Source organism: Oxyura jamaicensis, chromosome 4 (assembly GCF_011077185.1).
Source record: "Oxyura jamaicensis isolate SHBP4307 breed ruddy duck chromosome 4, BPBGC_Ojam_1.0, whole genome shotgun sequence".
NCBI lineage: Eukaryota > Metazoa > Chordata > Aves > Anseriformes > Anatidae > Oxyura > Oxyura jamaicensis.
This window is the reverse complement of record NC_048896.1, coordinates 53,214,446-53,236,077: the sequence shown is the minus strand read 5'-3', so window position 1 is coordinate 53,236,077 and position 21,632 is coordinate 53,214,446. Positions and strand designations below refer to the sequence as shown.

General features: G+C 39.6%; 1 long non-coding RNA gene across 1 annotated transcript in view; it reads right to left on the bottom strand.

The window, feature by feature from the left end:
- Window positions 1-917: 917 nt before the first annotated feature.
- LOC118167167 overlaps window positions 918-21,632 on the bottom strand; it is a 35,671-nt gene continuing 14,956 nt past the window's right edge. Inside the window, exon 4 of the long non-coding RNA XR_004750987.1 lies at window positions 918-1,893. This is a non-coding gene — a long non-coding RNA (uncharacterized LOC118167167). The remainder of the gene's footprint in view (window positions 1,894-21,632) is intronic.

The window sequence follows — 21,632 nt, the reverse complement described above, 5'->3', positions numbered from 1 at the left end:
TGGTCTATTGGCAAGACAGCACTTGAAGGTGTACAAAGAAGGGATGACATGTAAACTTGTGACCAGATGCTGCTGTTATCTGAATATGCATGCATGCATGTGTGCACATCTGAACCAGCTGCCCTCTGTGGTTGCATTTCTGAGACTGCACATGATGCTGTGCAATGTTAATGGTGACAGAGACATCTGCATCAAAATTTGCTGCTCCGTTAGATCTGGGCCAGAGGGTGATGAGTAAGTGGGCATAAACTGAAATAACTACAAGTAGTAGAGTGACCCTTGGAAAGCAAGATATCACATTTTCAAATAGCGTGTTTTGTTCTACAAATGCAATTTGTGCTTGTAATTTCTCAGCTGCACTTGAACCAATAAGAAAAGGGGGCATTTTCCCCTGTGTTCACCTCAGAAATTCCAGGCTCAATAGCTGCTCCTTCTGCGGATACACCACTGTGTCTGGGGGCAGTGGTAGGAAAGGGATGTTCCTCCATCTGTATGAAGATGCTATACCCCTTTGCCATGTTTTACATGAAGTCCATCCCAGAACAGAAAGAGTAAGCACCAAAAGAGCAGGCACCTTGTCCCTGTCACATGGAGCTTTATGAGCTGCTGTAGTATACTTTGAAGCCAATGCAAATCCCTTTAGTAGTTTCAAAGTCCAGCTAGTGCACAGCCTGGTCAAAAATGTTAAGAGCCAAGGCAGTAACCACATTGAACTTGACTTCTTGCTTCAGAAAGATGCCTAGGTTTCATAAGAATAACTATTTTCTCAATATTAGTTATCATAAATTAATGTTTGTTGTATTCATCATTGAATTATGTTCAATAGTACTATTCCACTTGATTTTATTTTATTCTTTTGTATTTGTTCTGCACAGAAGACTTCAAGAGAAAGAGATCAAGAGTGAATGTGAATTGATATCAACAGAAACTAGGGCTTCCTACCCCAGTTCCCAGAGTGAAGGTGAGTATCCCACATGTGCAGTGAATACAGTGCTGGTTGTACAGTTCATGACATGCACTGTGAATACCTGGGACAAATCCTGTGGAACAGAAGAATGACTATTCCCTGGGATAGGGGAAAAGTCAGGGATAAGGGTGACCTTTGGGACAATAGATGGGAAGGATTAAACAGGAGAAGGGAAAGACAGTAGCTACAAGGAGGGAAAAAGCAGAAGAGAACTGAGAGTACCTAAGAGGACAAAGTGAGAAGGTGCTACCTCCTCACAGAATATGCAAAGAGCTTATAGCTGCACTAATAAATGTTAACAGTTATCATTGTTAATTATGCTCTTTACTATATTAATAACTATCATAATCATTGTGATGGTAAGATTATTAACATAACTGTAATAAGTATGCTAATTAGTTCATTAATAATTCTACTGCTGTAGTGTCCAGAACTCTGACATTCCTTTACTGTCCTGGAGATTGCTACCAAACCATTGGTGTGTCTCCACTTGCCTTCAGGGCCAACAAGTATCAGTTCATCACTGAGAATGAACCTGTGTTTTGAATCCAGAAAACCCAACTCTGCTGCTAAACTGATTTGTACCACATGTTGAAATTTCACGATGAGGAATTCTTCATTTCGAGTTCTCTAGGTATTTAGGATTCAGCATTTAAAAATATGACACTAAAAGACCCTTAAGTTTGTGAAGTGGTTGTAGAAGTGCCTGACTGAGCAGAATTGTAGTTCTTGCTGTTTATCTGAGATACCTGAAGGAAGCTTACTTTTTTTAAGATGATGTTGAGCATCCTCCTAAGAGAGGACAGTTCTGCTGGCAGTTCCTTCTGACAGCAGCATATCTTGAACTGATAATGACTCAGTCCATTGGACAGCACCAGCAGTAGGTCAAGATGGACACATTTACACATACTTCAGGATGTGTTCTCCTGCAATTTTGACAAAGATAATCTTGAATAGCTGTTAACAGTTTGCTAAAAAAGATGTCTTTAAATGCCCAGTAACTTTTGCTTTTTAAGGGTAAAACACCATCAATGTCATTTCAAATGTCCTGCAAATTCTCAGGCATTCACTGAAGATCTATATTAATATTGGCTCATGGAGACTACAGCAGCAGAGAGGTGCATCCTGCAACATCCCTGTAATGTAATCCCATTATGGTTGGGTGCCTGGTTTCCTTCCCTACTGCAGTAACCATCATGCTAGAGCCTAAGGGGAAAAGTGAGAAGGGGAATTGTGCACTTTGACTTCATCTTAAGATGGAGCTGGGAGAGCACTGAGGGTCCCTTCATTTTATTACAGCCAGAGGTACCAAAAACTTTCCTTTTCTGAGATGGAGAGGCTGGGTGTGGGGGCAAAGGGAAAAGAAAGAGGATGAGACAAGAGTTCATGCAGAGACATTTCAGAATGTCTTAAAAGATGCAGAAAAATTAAGAGTTCGTTTTTCCGCAGATCACTTTAACATTATTTTTAACCTCACTACTTTTATAATGACCCCTCTGGAAGGGTGAAACATGCATTCTTACCAGCTCTTTTTATTCAACTTAAAACATGCATGCTGAGTTGTTGTTGGCTTTTACACTTGGGAAGTAAAAAGGAGCAGGATGTTAAGGGAAATTATATTTCTGAAGCATTATTTGTTAAAATGTCTACAAAGAATTTTGTGGCCTTCACAAATAGATGAAAGTGAAACAGCTCACAGCTTGACCTTCCAGCCTTTCCTGGGGTCTCAGTAGGTGATACTGCAAAACCTGGAGCTGTCTGTTCCTGGTTGAAACTGCATTACATTAGATTTGCACCATAACTTACCTTCTTCCTAACCCCCACACAAATGATGGGTTGCCCCATAGTCTCATGAGATTGTCAGGGATATGTGTGCCAGGGTAGTCCTTGCAAAGCATGTCAGCTCTGAATTTTACTCCAGGAAAATATGAATTCTTGATAAAACAGTCAACAGTGAGAACAGGCAATGAATCTGGGGTTCCTGCAGCAAGCTAGATGTAGAAGATGATGACAACACATGGGTAGATCTGAAAATGTGAACTGAAAAAGAAGAATCCAAACCCCCAGCCAAGCAGAAAACACAAGTTCATTAGCGCTCCACCCCAAATAAATGAAGATATTGCCAGACATATTCTGCTCTTCCACACAGGTGGAGACAAGGCTGGGCAGTATTAACAGAGTAATATCCATACCTATACCTGGAATTTAAGGAACTGTGTCTTGATGATGTTGGCATGTTCCTGATGCTTGTATGGTTTAGACAGAACAGATTTTCATCTACTTGCTATAGTATTCCTAGTGGTCTAGACTCCCTGGTATGTCCTAGACCTATACTATTTTTTTAAAAAAAGGTAACTAATAAAATCTGTCATCTAAAGAAAGGCATACTCGTGATTTAGGAGGTCTGTATAGAAAAGTCTATATAGAAAATTTGGTATGGAATGATAGCTGTATCAATGGGGACAGTGAAAAAAACAAAGGAAAAGCTAGAAACTAATATGAAATAAATCCATGAAGACTTGCCACAGCACTATGTTTAAATATCAGTGAAGTGAGCTATTTCTCAAAATGTCGGAAACCAAAGATTTCACCCTTTCAACTCAGTCAGTATTATTAACCTTTGATTTCCTAGAAGTTCAGATGAGATCCCTGGAGATATTTTATCAGTGTGAAGTCCACGAAGTTTTTCCTTGTGCAACCATGAGTCAAGAATATAATTACAATAGCCAGAAATGTACGCTCAGGAAACCTGTTCAGCTAAAAATGGAGATAGTTATAACCAGGGATTGAAATGATCATAAAATTTCATGTATTTTTCAACCACTAAGTTAGAAGAGGAAATTGAGACAACTCCAGATGCAAGCTCAGCATCCCCTTGTTCTGTTTTAAGATGAGGATATTAAATACACATCGTAATTACCCAAGAATCCATAATGTAGATCAATAATCTTACTGCTTCAGAAACACTAGATTTGATGAGTGTGAAGTGTAGCTAATAGACAAATTTCATACCAATAAAGTCTCAATTTCTCATGTCTGTATCTGCATATATTAATTACTGATAATTAACATGCTAATTAACCTCTTAGAATTCAACAAAAATCAGCATTCTTTGATATTTATGTCATGTCTAACTATGTCTGTTACAGAAGACAGGAAAAATCTCAGCAATTTTATGATCACATTGCAGGTCTGGCTTTAAGGGTTAGGGATAGGCAAAGTGCTTTCTTTCTGCCCCTAAATTCTGACTTTCAGTTTTAATAATTTGTCAAACCCCTTAGAGGCTCTGCCTTCTTTTGTTCTATCTTCTGATATATCCCATGTAGCGGGGCATAGTATATCCTCCTACAAATGTATATGACTTTACATGTAAGTGAAGAATTGAGAGCTAAGTTCCTAGGTACTTTTCTAAGCTATTAAATGTGTATTGTTTCCTGGTTGTTGGTTTAGGGTAAAGGCATTTATTAGAAACTGGGACTGGCAATATTTTCCCCCCTAAAGGTACTTCTGGAACACATTTTTTGTTCCAATTATTGACATTCTGAAAGATCCTCCAAGTTAGCCCCTCCTTTCCAAGGTCCAGGAAGAAAAAGAAAGTCCACTGAGAACAGGGTGATCACACAACTCCTTCCATGGCTATTGCTTCTGGAGGTGAAAAGAGGGGCTCAAGAGCGTATTTTGGCAAACTCAAGTGATTCTCCTCTCTATGCGTTATGTCCTGAGGAATAAAAACATTTGCAATCTCCAGACTGCCAATCTCCATCTGACACTTTGAGGTGGAAAGAATAAACACAGACGGTTAGAGTCCAGTCTTTGACCCCAGGAATGGCTGGAGACTTCTGGCTTGGATTTTGTAGTCACCTACTGCTAACCAGCCGTAATACGTCTTTTAAAATTTCAGAAGGTCTTCCAAGTTGAATTGGGTATGTTTATTAAATGTACTGCTTACCCACCTCTCTTTCACAAGCACAGCAGTCTAGTGCCCTTTGTAAGCCTTGCACGGAAGGTACAAAGTTCATGCTCAGATTCCATGCCTTCTGTTGATGATTTTCCACAATATTGCATAATTCTACCCAGAGTTGTTCTAAACAAATTTAAAGCCTGTCTCTTATTCAGAGAACTTACAGTATAAATATGAGAGAGAAAAAACACCAAATCAGGGAAAGGATACCAGAGCAAGACAGGAAGCACAAGTGATTGTTGATAAAAAGGACTGTTTGCTGGAGGTGGCAAAGGAGCAGGTAATCAGATGCTGCATCCTTGGATCACAGAATGTGCCAGGTGGCCATGAACCCTGGGGTTTTGGCTTGGCCACTGCAGAGATAAGGCCAGCTGCAAAGCTTGGATCCCAGTCAAATGTTTGCAATCCAAACACCCTGAGAGTTGGGGTTATTTGGCATGGGCCCATGTCTAGTTTATATTAATGTTTATTGCCCCTTGGCCATTTGGAAACTAACTTTCATAATTCACACCTCAGCAGTGCACGTTTGGCTGTCCTGATGGCAGGCTACAAATCCAACTCTGCTATCTAGCAACACTCCTTTCAGCTCTGTGAAGCTGCCTTGCATGTTGCTTACATATTACAGCTGACAAGGGATGAATGACAACTTCATGGCTCACTGTTAGAAGTTTAGCCAAAAAAGCACAAAAGGCGTGTCTCCTACTAGGGCTTTAATCTTTCACATCCACTCAACACTTTTTACAGCAATTCTTTTGGTGAGAAGATCACTGTCCTCTTTGCTTGCCTTCCTTTCCAGAAGTCTCACTTGGCACACTGGCTATCGACAGCTGTTTCATTGGTTCCTTGGTTGCACGACTTAGAGGTTTAAGAGGGCTCTAAACTGATTGCTTTCCTCTTAAATACGGCTTAGACCTATCCTGCGATATTAAACCTTCCTGTTAATGGTACTTAAAGATTGGAATAGATTCACCACCCACTTTATGCTCTTCAAATCACAAGACCAAAAGAGCACAGTCTGGAATCATGCTCCTTGGAGCAGCAGGAGAAGCCAATCATCATAATGAATAAAGTTATTTCGATATTTCCAAAAGATGAAGAATTCAGCCCAAGATCCTCCTGTTTCATTTTATTCCTCTGGCAAAAATTATATTTTATTAACTGGACTTTTACATTAAAGTCTACTTTATCCTTTCAAAGATATATTTTACAGAGTCTACTTCTAGGATCATGTTGGATACCTAATAAGTTCTTCTTCCATGAGCAGCCATTTCATATATTAGACCATAATGACTGCTTGGGTTCACTCTGCAGCCCACATTTGCTCTCTCTGTTAGATCTCCTTACTTGATGTCATAAAGCCAGAGTAAATGTTGTCTTTAACAGTACTTTCTTCTGCTTACTGCTCTTCCTCTGTTCTGTGTCTTTCCTTCCCCTATTCATAATTTGTCTTGCTAAGTATTGATGGGCATCTTCATGGGGACCAAGAAGTGAAGGAGCTAGCAGTACTAAAAAATACATTTTTCCCCAGTGCTACTGAGATAAATCAGTCCTGGAGATTCCTTGCCTTATAAAGAATGAAGTGTACTAGCCTGGGCAATGAAAGCTAAACTTCCCCTGGTAGTTTCTCCATTCATGTTGTATGATAGGCCCCAGCTTGGCCTGTTTCTGGCCTCAAATTCTGTAATAAGTAGCATGACCACTGAAAGTATCCACTGTGTGAGATACCCACAACCCAAATTGCCCTGCTTTCAACATTATCAATCTCTCTTTAAAGAAGAAGAAGAAAAAAAAAAGCCAACAAACAAAAAGAGAAAACAACACAACAAAACAACAACAAACACAACCTCAGTTTGGATGAACCAATGTTATGATGAACCATTTTTCTTTCTAATGCTAACAGAGAGCACTTGTATCTCAGGCTCCCGATGACTTGACCTAAATAACTTTTTGATTGCCCTGTTGGCTTCTGTTGTCAGGAGAGGACACTTCCCCTGTCCAGAAGCACTTCATGATTGCTAGTTTTTCTGGAGTTTTTGTTAAAAAAATAAAAATAAAATAAAATAAAAAAATAAAGAGCCATCAGGGGCTCTATTTTCATCTTTCTCACCCCCTGTGTGTTCCCTGTCCGCTCTGAGCTCGGCTGGCACAAAGTATTGCCAAGTCAGGCTTACGGAAGTGCTGAAGTTTCACACCCAGTCATCAGTGTATAAATGACCATACAAGGTGAAAAACAGTTTTCCACTCATGGACGTAAACATCCATGATAAATCCCCAAGTAAAACTTTTTTTTTTTTTTTTTTTTTTTTTTTTTTTTTTTTTCAGTGGCTGCCACCTTCCCTGGCTTCCACCTGGATCTGCACAGCCATCCTGCCTGGAGCAGCTGAGGGCAGCTGAGGGAAATGTCACTGGGAGGCATTTTCCCACTCATTACTCCAGCTCTTGCCTGGCCACCAGCCAGAACAGGCTTTGGCATAGTTTGTAGCAGTCTTAAAATACTTGAGCCTGCGACTTGTGTAGCTAGCTGGTGGGGGAGCCAAGGGGCTGTCGGTGCTCCATGCCACACCACCGGACATCTGCACCCCAGGAACCAGCCTCATGGCATCTGGGGTCCCTCCAGGTGCCCCTCAGGGCAGGGATGGGGACAGAGAGTGCAGAGTGATCTAGCCTGCCTTCACACACCCTCTGGCGGCATTTCCTCATGCTGAGGAGCCTCCGGGCTGCTCTCAAGGTACATTCATCCTTGCAACATCCCTGCTGCACAGAGAGGTCCCAAAGCAAAGCACGGGGCACCCATGTGTCTTTAGGTAGCACCCTAAATGTCTTTAAATGTTTGTAGATTAGCACCTTGATATTCACTATCTGTTTCAAACTTGGCATCTCTCTCCACACCACCTTCCCCAGCACGTTTTCTCCACTGCTGGAGACAGCCCTGCTGCAAGGAATGTGTGCAGATCAGACCCAGGTTTGAGTTTAACCTTTGATGATGAGAAACACAATAACCTGAGTGAGGAAATAAGACTTAACAATTAGTCTTGCTCGTATATAGCTCTTTGTGGAGAGGAGCTCTGTCTCCTGCTTGAATTTGAATCTTAGTTACAGAAAAAACATTGCTCTACAGCATAGCCTTGAGATCTACATGGCACTGTTTCCATTTAGATCTGCTGAGGCTAGAGATAATTTGTACACCCTAAATACAAATTACATCATGCTAATGAATTCACAGTAGTCAAAAGCAATCTATACAGAATAAATCTGAAAAGGCAAAATACATAATATTAATATATTTTAAAGAAAATCTGTCAAGAATCTTGTAAATCACAGTTAAATTAATATAACAATGCAGATTGATTTAAAAGGATGCTTTCAACAATATTTACTAGAAGTTTATATTTTAATATTTATTTCATCAAAACAATTATTTACAATTTTGTGCAATGTACAGTCATTAGTGTCTTCTTTTCTAAGATGCCAAGTAATAAATAGAGATATAATTTTCATGCTTCTCTGTATACCTACTTAGTTTGCATACAAACAACTCCATATGTTGCAGTGCATAGGATGATCAGGCCCTGCAGTCGAGGAGACTCTGAGAATACTCATTAAACCCAATTAATTGTAAATTGGATTGTTGCTTTATCATCGGCCCAACCTTGTCACCTCAATGTCTTCTAATTTGTAGTGTGACCTCATAATCTCTCTCTCTCTTAGTGTGTATGAAATAATGATGCATATTATTTAACCAGTATTTTAGCAGGAAAGAAAAAGAAAAGAATATGAGTATTGCAAGATTTTATGTTCTTCTCTCTCTGTTTTTTTTACTCTCTCAACTTAATCCTGTCTTCAGTGACATCAGTGGCAACACTTAACACTGGTATCAAAAAGGATCCATAGAGGGAAATATGACCCTGACTAGTAGGAGCCACAGAGGAACAAAAATTTTCTCCCCTGAAGGAAACTAAAGAGGGAGAAAGAAGAAAACAAATTAAATGAAAATACTGCATGTCTGACCCTATTTACTTTCTAGGAAATTACATTAATGTCACGTAGAAAACCTCAGTGCAATTTTGAAGCTTAATCAGATACATACATGTGTGCACACACTCACAACCCTGCAGAAGGCAGTCAAGCTGTGAATAACAGATATTTGTCCAAGCATCCTTCCCCTTTGCCCTTGCTGATAATCTTTATTGCCATTGTATATTCATAAGCAAGTATATTAGGCTCTGTAGTCTTCTAACACACCAGACATTAGCCTTCAGCAAGGTAGTTTTAAATCTTTATTTTCTCCCCTGATTATAACTTCCAGTGTAAAAAATAAATAAATAAATCTTTTTTTGTTTATGAAGAAAAATCTTGACAAGTGGGGAAATGTCTTATTAATAACTGGCTCTTTTAAAGATCTGAATTTGTTAAAGCACTGCAGAAACTATGTTTTTTGTACCAAAAGATGAGTCTGACTTAGATTCTATGTCTCCCATAGCTAGTTTTTTTCTGAAAAAAGAGTTCTCAACTCATTCTGAGTTTCTGGGGGAATTGTACAATTCTCTAATTTTTAATGTAGTTGGAGCTATAAGAATTGCTAGAGAGAGCAAGCACGGCATTTGGACATTTTTAGATGTACCTGTTCACACACACTGTTCTGTGCAGACTTCCTCTGTAATATTCCTCTATTCATATTACTAGGGTTTTTGTCCTTTGAAAGGGATATTTTCTACCCATGCTGTACATCATGATTCAAAATTTTCATGTTGACATGTCCTCCACCCCACCAGTTTTTTGTATTTCTTCTCTTTTTGTAAACTGAAAAATATTTTCTTAATCACTATGGCCACAGTGGGTGAATTGCCTTTCACAGAAACTTCTCCACTCTCTGCCCATGGCTTAGCCATGTCCACTGTTGATTACAAATCAATACAATATTGTAAGTGATCTATTTTTAACAAGGACAGTCTTGAATTTGCTGAGCATTTCGTATTGGCACCTTTTTAAGGAAATGACTTCACCGTAGCTGTATTTCAGAACTCATTCCAAAGAGACCCGTTCCCTTCTCAGTAGACTACAAAGCATCCATGCAAAGAAAATGCAGCAGCTTTTAAAACATGGGCAACACTGGGCAAGTCAGGGAAAAAGGGGTAGAGAGGTGCTGTGTGGTCAGCTCTGTGTGACTGCAGTCTGGTGAAATCCTGTCAAGCTGAAGCCACCATTCAATGACATGAGGCCCCCAAAGGTATTAAGAAGCTTTGTTCTTAACCTCTCCAAATGAGGGCAATTCTTTATTGTTTGGGTGACAGAGCACTGGCACCGGTTGCCCAGAGAGGCTGTGGAGTCTCCTTCTCTGGAGACAGTCAAAACCTGCCTGGATGTGATCCTGTGCAATGTGCTCTAGGTGATAATCCTTGGCACAGGGGCTGAACTAGATGACCTTCAGAGGTCCCTTCTACCCTCAGACATTCTGTGATTCTGAGAGGACCTTCCTCAGCAGCGTACATCCCCAGCACACCCTTTTTGTGCACTGTGGCAGAGCAGCTTCCAGTCAGCTCATTAAGTCACCACAACGGTGGGAGCAGGGAGGGATGCAGGAGCATAAATCAGAGAAGCTGAACTAAAGCCCCAAGTTTGCAAAAGACTTGGCATTGATCAGACTGTGTGGGTGGACAGTATCTCTCTTTATGCACTAGGAACATGGAGTAATGATTAGACTTCTGTTTTCTTCACTCATGCTGGCTTGTTGGTACTGAACATGTGCTAAAATACTATGGTGCTTTACCCGTAGTCAGTCTCCATGTCATGCCACAGATGGCAGGTAACCTGAAATCACCCAGAGGAGGCAAAACCAATGCTTTGTTAAGATGGAGACTTGAAGGGGAATACTACTCTCTTTCTCTCTCTCGATGGTCACGGAAATATTGGAAATAGCATAGAATATTAAAGAAGTGGTTGATACTGTAAAGATATCTGAGCATCTGTTTAGTAATAAATTCTGCACCGGCTATCCAGAAAAGGCTTTTATTTTAAAAAGTATCTTTAAATAGAGTAGGGCTACAGAAGGAAGTTTGACTCTATTCCCTCCCTTGAACTTTGGGCTGAGCCACAGATCTAAACCACTCCCCAAATTATGGGCTACAAAGCCAAGAGGTGTCTATTTTCTAACCTCATTTCTTTTTGATTGCATCTAAAGCCTCTTAAAACTGTTCATGAGATTTTAGCATAGCAGAAACCTAGGTGATTAGCTTCAGACACCCAGAAACAGGTTTGCAAATGATCTTCCTCTCATTTTCTAATTTTTCAGCTAATTTTTCTGAAACTAGAATTTAGTGTATTCCTAAAACTGACTGGGACTAGCAGTCACTGGTCCCCAGCTGTGCCCTGGATGTGGCCATGCACAGCTGGAATGTTTGGCCACAGTAGGAGCTGCCTGCTTTATTTATCCCTGTGCATCACTCCATCAGGATTATTCCAGGATGCCACAACAGCCAAATATTTAACAAGATGATTAACTTGTAATGCGTGGAGCTCTTGATCTTGCTAGCCTCAGCCATTTTAGCTGTGGGAGCTGTTGCATCTCCATTATGGCTAGAGCACTGTTAATGCCGTGGTATGAGCCAATTCTCCTGATTCCTCTCAACCGGTCTCTGCTCTTTGTTCTTGAATCCTACTCACTGCAACATATGCAGTCATGGCCACATGTCGATGCAGTTCTCCTGACAGCTATGGCTCTGTTGGCACAACACAATGTATTCTTCACTGTGCCCATTTTTTCTAAGTCTCTGAAATGCAGATCTTAGTGCAAAAAAAGTGTTTCTGAGGGATACTGGCATTTTTTTCTGCTTAAATCATATGCACTTCAGCTTACCTGCTTACAGGTAGATAATATCTTTTCAAAACTGTAAATAGTTGAATCCAAAGAACATTTTGTGGGGATGCCAATCAGAAAACCAGCAGCTATTTGGGCACAGAAGGAATCTAAGCCTGTATTCTGTAGAGCTTTGGCTTAAAAGTGGTCGGGTCTAGTATGCATGAAACACAAACCCAGCTGAAGCTAGCTCTGTGTTGGGGCATTTACAGGAGCCTTTTTCCCATGTAGCTGTTGTAGTGCCTAATGATGTGAGATACCACTCTGCAGCTTTTCCCACAGTAAGGGCATTTACAGCATCTGTCTTCTCTACCCATTTGTCTATTTTCATGACATTTGTTACTTAATTATCTGGGAGAGCTTTAGCCCTCTGTTACGTTTGGCTGAAATCTGTCACTGGGCTCAAAACTTAGTAACAGGCAAAGAAAAAGAGACAGACATCCAGTCAAACCCTATGCTCCCATAAACCTCATTCCCTTAAGAAACAAATTAAAAACCAACGGCAGCAACAATGACAAAAACAGCAAAACCACACAGTGAGAAAGATCACACACTTTGTAAAGCAATCCCCACAATCCTTGAGGACATGGTGGGAAAGCCACGTGAGGGGCAATACCTCCTCCCTGTCCCATTAGCAAGGCAAGTTCACTGGGCACCAGCCCAGGAAGGGCAGGGGAGGGGGATGTCTGACAGCAGCTCCATGCAACCTGTCAGCCCTGGGCTTTAGGCAGCATACAAGGAGAACAATTTCGGCAGCCCAGTCTCTCCTCTGACAGCTCCTCTCCAGGCTCACACCAGCTGTAGTCTGTCTTTGAGCCCTGACTCCCGACTTCCACTGAGCATTACAGAGGGCACCCCCTCTCCCCATGTGCCAAAGCCCACAGGGGAAAGTCTTCTGCTAGACCAGATTTTCCTTCAGCAGTTCCTTTCCACCCCTGCTTCATCTGCAGTTCTGCGCTGTGCCAGTGCTAAGCAGGAGAAAACACAAGGATGGTGGCTCTCCCGAATTCCCCCTGGAGCTTGTGTAAAGGCACGTGCATAGGGATAGGAAATCTGTGGGGTGCTCTCCCACATAACTTTCTGAGATGCATCCTCCCTCTTCTCAGACTTGATTCTAAGTAGAAAATAATGTTTTTTACAGTTTAATGTTCTTGAAATGCAACCTTACACCATCAGCTGCTTAAATAAAGCAAGGCTGAATTGTGTATCAACATGGAATACTTATTTCCTACTTTCATCTACCTGCTATGATGGAGTGGATTTCTTTAACTAAGGACTTTTATTATCATCCTTTTTTTCTTCTATATTTTAGAAAAATCCTTTTATACATATTTTACCTTTCCCTTTTGTGCCTTTTACCCATGCAGTGCAACTGTCGTCTGCAGCTTTCCTGTCACAGGAAGTGAGATCCTTGGATTAGCACAAAGAAAAATAAACCAACTCCCACCAGCTACAGCATAAGTGTAAATTACCATGTGGATAGTTGGGAACTCAACACTTACGCCAATTAAAATATTAATGAAGAATTCTAGCTGATTTTTCTATATTAAAAAGGAGGAAATTTTGAAGTACATGATTACTGTATAATATGCAATTTTAAAAGACCTCTTTGTTACTTGGTGCTCAGAATCACGTACTTTTGAATACTGGGTTGGAATTTACCCCTGGATCTTTTTGAGAAGCAGAACAAAAGTTAAAAACACAGGAAAGGAAAAGTATGAGGCAGCCCAGCCTCCCTGAAGTGATGGATTGAGTGGGTGGTAGCCATTTGTCAGGGAAGTTCATCTGGTAAATTCACAAGTGACTTCATGTCAAAGGGAATAACTGCATTTCGTCTCCATGTTAGCCAGGCAGATCAGCATTTCAGAGGTAACTGGACTGCAGTAATATTTCATAGCTCCCATACTTTCTTACGTGGGAAGATCATTTTGAAAAGCTCACCTGGCTGCAAATGCACCAGCTGGGTTGGAAGGGAAACGGGAAGGAAGCAATGACAAAGGATTTTATAGGCTGGTTTTGTTTCTAAGGCTTATCATATTTATACAATGCAACCAAGATAAGGATAAATAATTTTACTGTTTCTCCACGTTTACTTATTTCCAGTCTAATCTGACAATAATAGCTATGCAGGTTTTCCTTCTAGAGCTGGTGGTTTACTCTCTGATCAATGTAAAGTATTGATGTATTATCGATGTGCCCTGAACATGGCTACCAACTCTGCTGGGACTCTGCAGGTTCAGGCATGCTCTCCATTAGTAGCCACATGCCAAGGTTTTTCTGCACACAGAGAGAGACATTTCTTTTCTCTTTACATCACTGTGTTCCTAACTCCCAGCTACAGCATCTTACATGGCCATAAATTGTCTTGCTTTTCAGTGTTATGGAGAAAAGTAAGGAACTGCTAGGCACTTGTAAGAGTGGTTCAAACCCTGCAGCTGCAAGGACAGCCACAGCCATGGAGCATTTTTGTGCTAGCTAATGACCTAGAAATTATGCTTCAATTAAGTTAGGTCAAAGTTAAAAGCAGACTACTTAACAAAATTCACAAAAATAACCAGATACAAAGATACGGATTGCACAGATGCAAACAACAGAAAAAAAAAAAAGCAAGCTGCACTTAATCTGTTTGAAGTAAGGATAAATCTACAGGATTGCTCTTTACTCCTCTGTACCCAACTGACAGGCTACAGATGTTTACCTAACCCATTTGGTTAGGAAATGTATCCTCTCGCATACCTATGTCTCACACTACAGCCCAGTAGTGCATTCTCTTTTGGCAGCATGCTCTGGCTTGTATTCTGGGTTCCTTTCTTGGTTTCCCAGTCTATTCCACAGATTGAACACTGTATCTGATATCAACATGGAAATTCACAGTTATGCTTAATAGAAACACATAAACAGAATCAATGCATGCATGATTTTACAGTGACAGTGAATTTAGGGTGACTGAATCCTACTCTGACCTGTAAGTGAAACCATGATAACAACTTAATGAAAAATCTGCTTTTTTTCTCTTACGAATGCCTTTAGATAGATGGCAATGATATTTGCAAAGGATACAATCTCTGTGCAAAAGCTGTATATGGAAATGAAACAAAGCCTTTGCTGCTAAGAAATATGGATTTTTGGCCACAAGATTTATAAGAACTGTTTGAGAAGCCAGTTCCAAAGCGTGTCCATGGTTATCTAAAGCCAAGCTTTGGCATATAGTAAGAAGTGAGATCAACCCAGGGGGAAAAAAGAAAGACAGAAAAAAGTGAAACAGAAATCTAAAAAATCAGTATAGATGCAGGAGTAACTAAGACAGCAACAGTTACAGAGGCAGAATTAAAAACAAATTGAAACACAATCTGTGATTTATATTTATATCATAAAATACCTCAATTATATGGTCTTGAAAATGTAGGACTGGATCTTCAGCACTCTACTTAAAGACGATCTTGCTCATTGGAGATGATTTCTCAAAAGTTGTGGATATGCCACTGTAGGTGATGGGAAATAAAGGGTTAATATAATGAAATGTAGCTTTCAGCATAAAAAGGTGAAAAAAAAAAAGTGATGTTAGTTCATTGGTATTGGATAAAGAAATACTTTAATGAGAAAGAGCAAAAAAATCAGTGGTTTGATTTTGAGAAAAAGCTGTATTTAGCGTTTTTTTTTCATTAATATATCAGGTTCCTATAACAAAACTGAATAAATCTATTTTATATTATTTTAAATGGGATAATTATTTTAAAAAATACAAAGGAACAGATGTCATTTTCCCTGTCTGCTCCTTTTGCCTGCTAATCATATGAAAAATGAGTGTTTCTTGCAGATTTTTGAAGCCTCAAGCTCAAACACAGAAATGGAGAAAGAAGTTATTTAACAAATGAAAGCCATATTAAAGATGGAGATTTTACACAATCGTTATAAAGATATTTTCCTTATTAAAAAAATGCACTACTATGTTAACATTGTCAAACACAAATACATTTCCATCTTTCCCCTAGCAAATAAAAAACCAACCTTAAATGCAACCTATGCAGAGCTTTTGTCTCATGCTGTGGGCTGCTGGTTCAAGTTCCAGGGCTGAAGACCAGCCTTGTATGAGTAATCCTTACTGAAAATGTATTTTCTTTGACTTCAAGTTAAAAAATAAGTCATAGGCAATGGTGATTTAGCTCCTTTTAGGAATACGTTCCCAAATGTTAGTTCATCACACTGAAAATACCCACATTGATTTATTTTATCCTACCACATTAAGGCGATTTGGGTGGCATTATTGGAATATTTATTTATTTTTAATGTTTCTCATGCACGTCTACATTCTTTAGGAGTCCGCATTTTTTAAACATGGGACAAATTAAATCAAACATAACAAACAGCTCAAATAAACTGGCATAAGAGGCCTGCAGGGCTACTCTAAAATCTTTTCCCCAGCTGTTTCTTCTGGGATACATAGAAAGAAAAAAAATACACAAAAAAAATGCCTCAAATAAACCAAACAAAAACCCATCAACAAACCAGACCCACCAATAAACCTCCCTGGCTGTTGCATACATTGCTTGAAAGAGGTGCTGCTGCACATATACACACAAGCACTCAATAAAATCCCTCCCCAGGGAAAGCATGGAGCAGCTGGAAACCCTTTCTGTGTGCCCTGATTAGCTACAAAACTGTGCAGCAGAGAGCTAAACTGGCAACTGAATCCCAGACCCAAGGACTATTTTACTCCCACATAACTTTCTTTCAGTAACAGGGATTATTCATTTCAGTGCCCCCAACCGGGAAATATATGCTCTTTTTTAAATAGCAAGATCCAGCATGTAGTTGCACACCAACATTGAAGATTCATTGATCTGGTCCATGCACCTTTGCTGTCACAGTATATTTGTGATTGACTTCAGTGGGAACAATGTCCCCAAAACAAAGGGAATAATAATCCCCTCTCCTCCCACCTTTCTCTCCACTCCATACCCTCCTCCCAAGACACACGAACTCCCTGCACACCCTAACTTCCCTCAGATACAAGTTGGCTGCTTTTAAAGTCCAATGAGCATTGATTAATAAGGGAGCTGTGTAACTCTTAATTCCTATCACAGTCATTCTGTCAAAGCAGTCATTTGGTGAAGCCACTGAAATGTAGGCGTTCGGTTAAGTGGCCATTTCACTTAGGCCTTTAACCATGAATTAAACTTTCAGGTATTAGATCAAATGAGAGTGACATGAAATGACAATATGATATCAATTGCAGACAGATGCATGAGCAGACTTTTGGAAAAGAGACAATTGCATGAACTACCAAAAAAAAAAATCTTAAAAGATTAGGCTAATTGTGTAATTTAGCTATGTCTAAAATCTATCGTTATATTAGCTACATCCATTAATGCTCTTGTTTACAGCTGGTTGTTGAGGAACAGAGGTGTGGAGCACCTACAGTGTATTCTCCCCAGCCCATTATTTCACAGAGGCTGGATCTAACCAAGACCTTTTTATTTTTTTCCTGCTCTGCTCCCACAGGTTCTTTAGAAGTCTTTAAGACTACTCAAAAAGGGGGTTACTATCACCTTCCTTTTTTGAGATCATAACAGGAGTCCATTTTGCAGCCCCCAAAAGCTGGGTATTTTGGAGGGGGAAAGTGTCTTCAGCTTTCACTCTCACAGCAGGACTTAGAAAAATACACCTTATATGTATGTTTTTTCTGCCTTACCTCGTTTTTCATTTCACTGCCTGAGTAACCATTAGTAACCACTGAATCTCCAGGATACTGACCCCAGGCATATAATAGGGCAAAATCTTGATTAAATGTGACTCATTTGGTGGGACTGCAGCCAAGAAAAGAAGTTACCAACAGTACTAGTTATCACACCTTCTGTATTGGAGGCACATTTATCCCTTAATACACAAAGAAAATATTTATCTCATAGAGAAGATATTCTAATTTTGAAGATAACTTTTTCAAATTGTCACGCTCAGAAGTAAAAACAGAGGAGGACAAACTGAAAAAATAGCCAAGTATAAGATAACATGGCTTGACTTTTTTGTTTAACGTACTAAATAAACATTATTATAATAGTAAACTGAAGGGCAAGCAGAGATTTTGTTTTCAGCTTGCTTATTTTTTCCTTTTCTTATCTCTTTTCATATATGTATGTGCACATATGTTTTTTCTTTTAACTGAGGACAACAAGTGTTCCATACACAAGTGAAAACATACTTGTAAATATGCATTAGGGTAGCATTATGAATTCACTAGTGCTGTTTCCCCTCAAGAAGATTACTTGTGTGTAATGTTATTCCTATTGCTGTACAATCAGTCTACACATTTCTAGTTGGAAATCTTAAAAAAGGAACAATGGAAATATTCTATGACACTGCGTGTTCAAAAGCAATAAATTATTTATTCATTTCTGAAGGAGTGGATTTTTAAAAATATTAATTTTCACTGTGTTCTCTGGCCTTAGCATGACTTATATCTACATATTTTGGTGGAATTATAGCAGCATATGTCCAGTGGAACCTGATGGAGAAAAAAAATCAACCTTTTGTTTGTGGCAATGAAATTATTGACAAAACTAGAAAACAAATAGAAAGAAGAATCAGACAAATGTTAATTGAAATGTTGGCTGATAAAAAGAAGGGTAACATATTTGTAACTACTTTGCTTGTAATGAAACATCCACTGTTAATTTTACATCAGAAATAAAATATAGTGTGTGTATATCATTCCTTCTGAACAATTAAAGCAAGCTGAAAGATTATAAATTAAGCTCCATAAATCTCTTTGTATAAAGCCTATATATACAGGAATTAATATTCCACTCCAACAGATGGCAAAACTGAGTAACCAAGATTAAGATCTGAATCAAGGAAGGGATATAAGTACTGCAACAGCAACTGAAAATCAGGGTCCTAAACACTCTTCTTCAGCTGCTATCTAATGCTGTGAATCTCTAAACTGGATTTTTGACTTAAATGTGCTCAAGGTACCTCAAGCATCCTCTCTGAGCATGCTGCTTTTGCTACAGTTGCTTCCTCTGGTCCAAGCCCCAGAAGAGACGCTTACACCTTTCCTCCTCCACATTTTCTGACATATTTTCTATGCTGAAAAAGTGTCTTGAGATTGGGCCTAGCACCAAACCAGTCAAAATGGCATGGCTTCTCTGCCTTTCTCTGACACACTGACCACCAATGTTCAGAGAGTTCACAGAAGGAGCTATAGATGTGTCTCCCTCCTTGGCCTGAGAAAGCCAAAGCCCTGTCACCATCTCCCTGAAAGAGCACTGAAACTAATTTTGACAAAGCTCATTGCAGTGGGAACACTGCCCTCTTATCTAAGCCAGGCTGCCAGGTTTGAGTATCTTATGATTCATGGAATTAAAGATGAAGGAGGGGGGGAGCACAGTAGCATCCCATTTCAGGTATTGAGCTGGTAGTGGGGCATCTGCTTTCACTCCATGCAAGGTTCGTGCATGGCTTACAACACCCAAACTGGTGGCTTGGGCACCTGGAGTTCAAGGCCATCACTCATGAAGAAGTGCTGTCTCTTACCTCTCATAGTACTCCTTTCCTCATATAAACACAAGAGCTTTCCTTCAGCTCTTTGTGTACTAGCTTGTAGCTGTCTGCCTTCAAGTCTCAGAATATGAAACTAAAGGGACATAAGGCACCTCCATAAAGTACAAAGTAAAACACTCATGTCCCAAAAAGGGTTGGTATTTCAGATTTTCCCTTCATGTATTCTATTAGCATGCTCTAGACAGCAACTTCAGTTGTACATGCTGGGGCCACGTCCTGCAGCCTTCTGCTAGGCCTGGGCCTTAGAGATGTAACACTTCCTTAAGTCAGCTGAAAAGCTGGCTGTAGAAATCAAAACATCTGGCTCCTGTGTGTGTCCTTTATACCTTATATTATGCTCCTCTTAGAAGTTTGATGTATAATCATTTTGATGTAATGTCCACAGAAGCCATAAATTGTCCATTTGACCCACTGGGTAATTTATGGCTTCTATGAGGGCAGATCAATCCGAACAAGTATTAGGTAAACTACACTTGTTGAAATAGTTCCTCATCTAGTGAGCCAGGACTGACTAAATGGCCCCAAAGAGCAAGTCCAATAAGGTAGAAATGTAAGCATCACGAGTTGTTCCAAAAAGAAGGTAATTACTGATCTTATCATTAATATTTAAAGGATAATATATGTTCTGTGACATGTGGCACACTCCAGAAAGCACACAGGGAGCATTTTCATAGTCAATGAAGTATGCAGGTATTGCTATGTGATTAAATACCTGATCCTAACATTCAGTCATGTTACTAAATTATTATGCCTAAATCTCTGACTTTTAAAGTCAAATATGACCTCTGTTCTTTGCAAGGAAAAATTGCTAAAAATACACATTAAATGTTTTTATTCACACTTCTTCTTCATGCAAAATCAGAATCTAGACACAGTGGCCAGTATATTTGGTGCTAGCCAATCTCCTCACTCTGTTCAGTGACAACGTACACTATACCACCTCTTTGTCTTCTCAGTAGCCAAATCAGGTGGGGCTTCACAGGAAAAGCTGAAGAAATGAGGCTATTATCAATCTACAGGGGAAAAGACTGCTATAAACTCTGGGGTCCTAAAAGCAAGCAGCCTGACAGCTACCTCCTCTCTTTTATGATGATGGGACTTCATGGTGCAGTTGCAACCAGTCTGTTGTTGATTGCTAGAGGCTGTCTCAGACAGATACATCACAGACAATTTGCCTTTTATTCTTCAAAACCAGTGTCTCCACATTGATCTGGAAACCAAACAGCAGCCAGAGTGGCTGACAGAATACAGGTTCAGTAAGCTCCCAGATAACATACAGCACTCAACAGGCTCAACAAGTCCAATCCCGCAGATTTTGAGGTGAAATTAAGCCCTGAAAGTTATTTATGTTTTTTCTATTTTCAGATACTGAAGCTGTGCTTGGATGTAACTGAAACTTACCCCACACACATGCATGCTCTTTCTGGACATTTTTTATGACTCTTTATGCCATCCAGAGCACTATGTCCAGAGCTATACATCAGCTGTGCTCTGCCGAAGAGCATCTGCCAGAGAACACTTCTTTAAAAAGAAAATGACATCTATTACATTGGACATAATTTTTGCTAAACATCCACTTAGCTATCTACTGTGTTAGAACCAACCACTACCATCCTCTTTAAAACAGGGTTGTTAAAGCTGGAGGAACCAGCCAAAGAATTTTAATCAGTGTAATCAGCTGCACAAAGTTTGATGTGGACTGAAGACTGATTCAACACTAGGGTGTGACTTCTACATCAATCCCAATTAAAAAAGGAAATGGATTTGTTGGACAAACACAATGTCTCAGGGCAACTTCTATCACAAATGATAACAGCTACCAAATTTTACAAACAACCTAGTCTAATACCTCCATCAGAAGAAAGCTAAAAAGGGTATTGCAGCTTGAAGAATGACATTGAGCTAGGTGGGAAACTTTGCTAATGATTTATCTCACAGTTTCTTTTGTAGCCATACAGAACTGTCTTTTTTGAAAGAGAGGAAAATCAAAACTTCCAACTGAAAAAAAGGAAGTTAGCTTTCTATTTTCCAGTTGTGGATGAAGACACAGAATTTCCAATGTATTTTCACTGCAGTATTTCATAACAGAAAAAAAAAAAAAGCAAAACAGTGCACTTCTTTCAGTTAGCTTTACTGACCAAGTCAGGAATAGGAATTGTAGTCACTGCTCTGCTTTATTGTATAAGAGATCTCGTTTCTAAAATCTTAAGGTTGGCTACAGAAAAATACTGAGTAGAGCAATGTAGAATAGAAAATTAATTATCTGATTTCAAGCTCTCTGTGCTATTCAG